This window comes from Rhopalosiphum padi, chromosome 3 (assembly GCF_020882245.1).
Source record: "Rhopalosiphum padi isolate XX-2018 chromosome 3, ASM2088224v1, whole genome shotgun sequence".
Taxonomy (NCBI): Eukaryota; Metazoa; Arthropoda; class Insecta; order Hemiptera; family Aphididae; genus Rhopalosiphum; species Rhopalosiphum padi.
This window is the reverse complement of record NC_083599.1, coordinates 61,518,386-61,527,437: the sequence shown is the minus strand read 5'-3', so window position 1 is coordinate 61,527,437 and position 9,052 is coordinate 61,518,386.

Here is a 9,052-nt window from a genome sequence, read left to right as displayed (position 1 = left end):
TGTTAAGGAAAAATGTTAAATTTAATTTATTTCATAGATTTAAATCAATAATTATGGGGTTTTTTGACGAATTAATGGTTTTTTTAATTAATTTTAAGGAAATTTATGGTGTTTAATCATTTATTATGGGGGTTTGTTAAGAAAAAATGTTAAATTTAATTTATTTGATGGATTTAAAGCGGTTTTTTGATGAATTAATGGTATTTTTAATAAATTTCTGGTTTTTAATCATTTATTATGGGTGTTTTGTTAAGGAAAAATGTTAAATTTAATTTATTTGATGGATTTAAAGCGGTTTTTTGATGAATTAATGGTATTTTTAATAAATTTCTGGTTTTTAATCATGTATTATGGGGGTTTGTTAAGGAAAAATGTTAAATATAATTTATTTGATGGATTTAAAGCGGTTTTTATGGGGTTTTTTGATGAATTAATGGTATTTTTAATTAATTTTAAGGAAATTTATGGTGTTTAATCATTTATTATGGGGGTTTGTTAAGAAAATTGTTAAATTTAATTTAATTGATGGTTATAAATCGGTTTTTATGGGGTTTTTTAATGAATTAATGGTATTTTTAATTATTTTAAGGAAATTTCTGGTTTTTAATCATTTATTATAGGGGTTTGTTAAGGAAATATGTTAAATTTAATTTAATTGATGGATTTAAAGCGGTTTTTATGGGGTTTTTTGATGAATTAATGGAATTTTTAATAAATTTCTGGTTTTTAATCATTTATTATGGGTGTTTTGTTAAGGAAAAATGTTAAATTTAATTTATTTGATGGATTTAAAGCGGTTTTTTGATGAATTAATGGTATTTTTAATAAATTTCTGGTTTTTAATCATTTATTATGGGGGTTTGTTAAGGAAAAATGTTAAATTTAATTTATTTGATGGATTTAAAGCGGTTTTTATGGGGTTTTTTTGATGAATTAATGGTATTTTTAATAAATTTTAAGGAAATTTCTGGTTTTTAATCTTTTATTATGGGGGTTTGTTAAGGAAAAATGTTAAATTTAATTTAATTGATGGATATAAAGCAGTTTTTTGATGAATTAATAATATTTTTAATAAATTTCAAGGAAATTTCTGGTTTTTAATCATTTATTATGGGGGTTTGTTAAGGAAAAATGTTAAATTTAATTTATTTGATGGATTTAAAGCGGTTTTTATGGGGTTTTTTGATGAATTAATGGTATTTTTAATTAATTTTAAGGAAATTTATGGTGTTTAATCATTTATTTTGGGGGTTTGTTAAGAAAATTGTTAAATTTAATTTAATTGATGGTTTTAAATCGGTTTTTATGAGGTTTTTTAATGAATTAATGGTATTTTTAATTAATTTTAAGGAAATTTCTGGTTTTTAATCATTTATTATGGGGGTTTGTTAAGGAAATATGTTAAATTTAATTTAATTGATGGATTTAAAGCGGTTTTTATGGGGTTTTTTGATGAATTAATGGTATTTTTAATAAATTTCAAGGAAATTTCTGGTTTTTAATCATATATTATGGGTGTTTTGTTAAGGAAAAACGTTAAATTTAATTTATTTGATGGATTTAAAGCGGTTTTTTCGATGAATTAATGGTATTTTTTAATAAATTTCTGGTTTTTAATCATTTATTATGGGGGTTTGTTAAGGAAAAATGTTAAATTTATTATATTTGATGGATTTAAAGCAGTTTTTTGATGAATTAATGGTTTTTTTAATTAATTTTAAGGAAATTTCTGGTTTTTAATCATTTATTATGGGGGTTTGTTAAGGAAATATGTTAAATTTAATTTAATTGATGGATTTAAAGCGGTTTTTATGGGGTTTTTTGATGAATTAATGGTATTTTTAATAAATTTCAAGGAAATTTCTGGTTTTTAATCATATATTATGGGTGTTTTGTTAAGGAAAAATGTTAAATTTAATTTATTTGATGGATTTAAAGCGGTTTTTTGATGAATTAATGGTATTTTTTAATAAATTTCTGGTTTTTAATCATTTATTATGGGGGTTTGTTAAGGAAAAATGTTAAATTTATTATATTTGATGGATTTAAAGCAGTTTTTTGATGAATTAATGGTATTTTTAATAAATTTCATGAATTTATGGTTTTTTTAATACTTTTTAAGGAAATTTCTGGTTTTAAATCATTTATTATTGGGGTTTGTTAAGGAAAAATATTAAATTTAATGTATTTGATGGTATTAAATCGTTTATTATTGGGGGTTGTTAAGGAAAAATTTTAAATTTAATTTAATTGATGGATTTAAAGCGGTTTTTATGGGGTTTTTTGATGAATTAATGGTATTTTTAATAAATTTTAAGGAAATTTCTGGTTTTTAATCATATATTATGGGTGTTTTGTTAAGGAAAAATGTTAAATTTAATTTATTTGATGGATTTAAAGCGGTTTTTTTGATGAATTAATGGTATTTTTAATAAATTTCTGGTTTTTAATCATTTATTATGGGGGTTTGTTAAGGAAAAATGTTAAATTTAATTTATTTCATAGATTTAAATCAATAATTATGGGGTTTTTTGACGAATTAATGGTTTTTTTAATTAATTTTAAGGAAATTTATGGTGTTTAATCATTTATTATGGGGGTTTGTTAAGAAAAAATGTTAAATTTAATTTATTTGATGGATTTAAAGCGGTTTTTTGATGAATTAATGGTATTTTTAATAAATTTCTGGTTTTTAATCATTTATTATGGGTGTTTTGTTAAGGAAAAATGTTAAATTTAATTTATTTGATGGATTTAAAGCGGTTTTTTGATGAATTAATGGTATTTTTAATAAATTTCTGGTTTTTAATCATGTATTATGGGGGTTTGTTAAGGAAAAATGTTAAATATAATTTATTTGATGGATTTAAAGCGGTTTTTATGGGGTTTTTTGATGAATTAATGGTATTTTTAATTAATTTTAAGGAAATTTATGGTGTTTAATCATTTATTATGGGGGTTTGTTAAGAAAATTGTTAAATTTAATTTAATTGATGGTTATAAATCGGTTTTTATGGGGTTTTTTAATGAATTAATGGTATTTTTAATTATTTTAAGGAAATTTCTGGTTTTTAATCATTTATTATAGGGGTTTGTTAAGGAAATATGTTAAATTTAATTTAATTGATGGATTTAAAGCGGTTTTTTATGGGGTTTTTTGATGAATTAATGGAATTTTTAATAAATTTCTGGTTTTTAATCATTTATTATGGGTGTTTTGTTAAGGAAAAATGTTAAATTTAATTTATTTGATGGATTTAAAGCGGTTTTTTGATGAATTAATGGTATTTTTAATAAATTTCTGGTTTTTAATCATTTATTATGGGGGTTTGTTAAGGAAAAATGTTAAATTTAATTTATTTGATGGATTTAAAGCGGTTTTTATGGGGTTTTTTGATGAATTAATGGTATTTTTAATAAATTTTAAGGAAATTTCTGGTTTTTAATCTTTTATTATGGGGGTTTGTTAAGGAAAAATGTTAAATTTAATTTAATTGATGGATATAAAGCAGTTTTTTGATGAATTAATAATATTTTTAATAAATTTCAAGGAAATTTCTGGTTTTTAATCATTTATTATGGGGGTTTGTTAAGGAAAAATGTTAAATTTAATTTATTTGATGGATTTAAAGCGGTTTTTATGGGGTTTTTTGATGAATTAATGGTATTTTTAATTAATTTTAAGGAAATTTATGGTGTTTAATCATTTATTTTGGGGGTTTGTTAAGAAAATTGTTAAATTTAATTTAATTGATGGTTTTAAATCGGTTTTTATGAGGTTTTTTAATGAATTAATGGTATTTTTAATTAATTTTAAGGAAATTTCTGGTTTTTAATCATTTATTATGGGGGTTTGTTAAGGAAATATGTTAAATTTAATTTAATTGATGGATTTAAAGCGGTTTTTATGGGGTTTTTTGATGAATTAATGGTATTTTTAATAAATTTCAAGGAAATTTCTGGTTTTTAATCATATATTATGGGTGTTTTGTTAAGGAAAAACGTTAAATTTAATTTATTTGATGGATTTAAAGCGGTTTTTCGATGAATTAATGGTATTTTTTAATAAATTTCTGGTTTTTAATCATTTATTATGGGGGTTTGTTAAGGAAAAATGTTAAATTTATTATATTTGATGGATTTAAAGCAGTTTTTTGATGAATTAATGGTTTTTTTTAATTAATTTTAAGGAAATTTCTGGTTTTTAATCATTTATTATGGGGGTTTGTTAAGGAAATATGTTAAATTTTATTTAATTGATGGATTTAAAGCGGTTTTTATGGGGTTTTTTGATGAATTAATGGTATTTTTAATAAATTTCAAGGAAATTTCTGGTTTTTAATCATATATTATGGGTGTTTTGTTAAGGAAAAATGTTAAATTTAATTTATTTGATGGATTTAAAGCGGTTTTTTTGATGAATTAATGGTATTTTTTAATAAATTTCTGGTTTTTAATCATTTATTATGGGGGTTTGTTAAGGAAAAATGTTAAATTTATTATATTTGATGGATTTAAAGCAGTTTTTTGATGAATTAATGGTATTTTTAATAAATTTCATGAATTTATGGTTTTTTTAATACTTTTTAAGGAAATTTCTGGTTTTAAATCATTTATTATGGGGGTTTGTTAAGGAAAAATATTAAATTTAATGTATTTGATGGTATTAAATCGTTTATTATTGGGGGTTGTTAAGGAAAAATGTTAAATTTAATTTAATTGATGGATTTAAAGCGGTTTTTATGGGGTTTTTTTGATGAATTAATGGTATTTTTAATTAATTTTAAGGAAATTTCTGGTTTTTAATCATTTATTATGGGGGTTTGTTAAGGAAATATGTTAAATTTAATTTAATTGATGGATTTAAAGCGGTTTTTATGGGGTTTTTTGATGAATTAATGGTATTTTTAATAAATTTCAAGGAAATTTCTGGTTTTTAATCATATATTATGGGTGTTTTGTTAAGGAAAAACGTTAAATTTAATTTATTTGATGGATTTAAAGCGGTTTTTCGATGAATTAATGGTATTTTTTAATAAATTTCTGGTTTTTAATCATTTATTATGGGGGTTTGTTAAGGAAAAATGTTAAATTTATTATATTTGATGGATTTAAAGCAGTTTTTTGATGAATTAATGGTTTTTTTAATTAATTTTAAGGAAATTTCTGGTTTTTAATCATTTATTATGGGGGTTTGTTAAGGAAATATGTTAAATTTTATTTAATTGATGGATTTAAAGCGGTTTTTATGGGGTTTTTTGATGAATTAATGGTATTTTTAATAAATTTCAAGGAAATTTCTGGTTTTTAATCATATATTATGGGTGTTTTGTTAAGGAAAAATGTTAAATTTAATTTATTTGATGGATTTAAAGCGGTTTTTTGATGAATTAATGGTATTTTTTAATAAATTTCTGGTTTTTAATCATTTATTATGGGGGTTTGTTAAGGAAAAATGTTAAATTTATTATATTTGATGGATTTAAAGCAGTTTTTTGATGAATTAATGGTATTTTTAATAAATTTCATGAATTTATGGTTTTTTTAATACTTTTTAAGGAAATTTCTGGTTTTAAATCATTTATTATGGGGGTTTGTTAAGGAAAAATATTAAATTTAATGTATTTGATGGTATTAAATCGTTTATTATTGGGGGTTGTTAAGGAAAAATGTTAAATTTAATTTAATTGATGGATTTAAAGTCGTTTTTATGGGGTTTTTTGATGAATTAATGGTATTTTTAATTAATTTTAAGGAAATTTCTGGTTTTTAATCATTTATTATGGGGGTTTGTTAAGGAAATATATTAAATTTAATTTAATTGATGGATTTAAAGCGGTTTTTATGGGGTTTTTTGATGAATAAATGGTATTTTTAATAAATTTTAAGGAAATTTCTGGTTTTTAATCATATATTATGGGTGTTTTGTTAAGGAAAAATGTTAAATTTAATTTATTTGATGGATTTAAAGCGGTTTTTTGATGAATTAATGGTATTTTTAATAAATTTCTGGTTTTTAATCATTTATTATGGGGGTTTGTTAAGGAAAAATGTTAAATTTAATTTATTTCATAGATTTAAATCAATAATTATGGGGTTTTTTGACGAATTAATGGTTTTTTTAATTAATTTTAAGGAAATTTATGGTGTTTAATCATTTATTATGGGGGTTTGTTAAGAAAAAATGTTAAATTTAATTTATTTGATGGATTTAAAGCGGTTTTTTGATGAATTAATGGTATTTTTAATAAATTTCTGGTTTTTAATCATTTATTATGGGGGTTTGTTAAGGAAAAATGTTAAATATAATTTATTTGATGGATTTAAAGCGGTTTTTATGGGGTTTTTTGATGAATTAATGGTATTTTTAATTAATTTTAAGGAAATTTATGGTGTTTAATCATTTATTATGGGGGTTTGTTAAGGAAAAATGTTAAATTTAATTTAATTGATGGATTTAAAGCGGTTTTTATGGGGTTTTTTGATGAATTAATGGTATTTTTAATAAATTTTAAGGAAATTTCTGGTTTTTAATCATATATTATGGGTGTTTTGTTAAGGAAAAATGTTAAATTTAATTTATTTGATGGATTTAAAGCGGTTTTTTGATGAATTAATGGTATTTTTAATAAATTTCTGGTTTTTAATCATTTATTATGGGGGTTTGTTAAGGAAAAATGTTAAATTTAATTTATTTGATGGATTTAAAGCGGTTTTTATGGGGTTTTTTGATGAATTAATGGTATTTTTAATAAATTTTAAGGAAATTTCTGGTTTTTAATCTTTTATTATGGGGGTTTGTTAAGGAAAAATGTTAAATTTAATTTAATTGATGGATATAAAGCAGTTTTTTGATGAATTAATAATATTTTTAATAAATTTCAAGGAAATTTCTGGTTTTTAATCATTTATTATGGGGGTTTGTTAAGGAAAAATGTTAAATTTAAATTATTTGATGGATTTAAAGCGGTTTTTTGATGAATTAATGGTATTTTTAATAAATTTCTGGTTTTTAATCATTTATTATGGGTGTTTTGTTAAGGAAAAATGTTAAATTTAATTTATTTGATGGATTTAAAGCGGTTTTTATGGGGTTTTTTGATGAATTAATGGTATTTTTAATTAATTTTAAGGAAATTTATGGTGTTTAATCATTTATTTTGGGGGTTTGTTAAGAAAATTGTTAAATTTAATTTAATTGATGGTTTTAAATCGGTTTTTATGGGGTTTTTTAATGAATTAATGGTATTTTTAATTAATTTTAAGGAAATTTCTGGTTTTTAATCATTTATTATGGGGGTTTGTTAAGGAAATATGTTAAATTTAATTTAATTGATGGATTTAAAGCGGTTTTTATGGGGTTTTTTGATGAATTAATGGTATTTTTAATAAATTCCAAGGAAATTTCTGGTTTTTAATCATATATTATGGGTGTTTTGTTAAGGAAAAATGTTAAATTTAATTTATTTGATGGATTTAAAGCGGTTTTTCGATGAATTAATGGTATTTTTTAATAAATTTCTGGTTTTTAATCATTTATTATGGGGGTTTGTTAAGGAAAAATGTTAAATTTATTATATTTGATGGATTTAAAGCAGTTTTTTGATGAATTAATGGTTTTTTTAATTAATTTTAAGGAAATTTCTGGTTTTTAATCATTTATTATGGGGGTTTGTTAAGGAAATATGTTAAATTTAATTTAATTGATGGATTTAAAGCGGTTTTTATGGGGTTTTTTGATGAATTAATGGTATTTTTAATAAATTTCAAGGAAATTTCTGGTTTTTAATCATATATTATGGGTGTTTTGTTAAGGAAAAATGTTAAATTTAATTTATTTGATGGATTTAAAGCGGTTTTTTGATGAATTAATGGTATTTTTTAATAAATTTCTGGTTTTTAATCATTTATTATGGGGGTTTGTTAAGGAAAAATGTTAAATTTATTATATTTGATGGATTTAAAGCAGTTTTTTGATGAATTAATGGTATTTTTAATTAATTTTAAGGAAATTTCTGGTTTTTAATCATTTATTATGGGGGTTTGTTAAGGAAATATGTTAAATTTAATTTAATTGATGGATTTAAAGCGGTTTTTATGGGGTTTTTTGATGAATTAATGGTATTTTTAATAAATTTCAAGGAAATTTCTGGTTTTTAATCATATATTATGGGTGTTTTGTTAAGGAAAAATGTTAAATTTAATTTATTTGATGGATTTAAAGCGGTTTTTTGATGAATTAATGGTATTTTTTAATAAATTTCTGGTTTTTAATCATTTATTATGGGGGTTTGTTAAGGAAAAATGTTAAATTTATTATATTTGATGGATTTAAAGCAGTTTTTTGATGAATTAATGGTATTTTTAATAAATTTCTTGAATTTATGGTTTTTTTAATACTTTTTAAGGAAATTTCTGGTTTTAAATCATTTATTATGGGGGTTTGTTAAGGAAAAATATTAAATTTAATGTATTTGATGGTATTAAATCGTTTATTATTGGGGGTTGTTAAGGAAAAATGTTAAATTTAATTTATTTGATGGATTTAAAGCGGTTTTTGATGAATTAATGGTATTTTTAATAAATTTCTGGTTTTTAATCATTTATTATGGGGGTTTGTTAAGGAAAAATGTTAAATTTAATTTATTTCATAGATTTAAATCAATAATTATGGGGTTTTTTGACGAATTAATGGTTTTTTTAATTAATTTTAAGGAAATTTATGGTGTTTAATCATTTATTATGGGGGTTTGTTAAGAAAAAATGTTAAATTTAATTTATTTGATGGATTTAAAGCGGTTTTTTGATGAATTAATGGTATTTTTAATAAATTTCTGGTTTTTAATCATTTATTATGGGTGTTTTGTTAAGGAAAAATGTTAAATTTAATTTATTTGATGGATTTAAAGCGGTTTTTTGATGAATTAATGGTATTTTTAATAAATTTCTGGTTTTTAATCATTTATTATGGGGGTTTGTTAAGGAAAAATGTTAAATATAATTTATTTGATGGATTTAAAGCGGTTTTTATGGGGTTTTTTGATGAATTAAT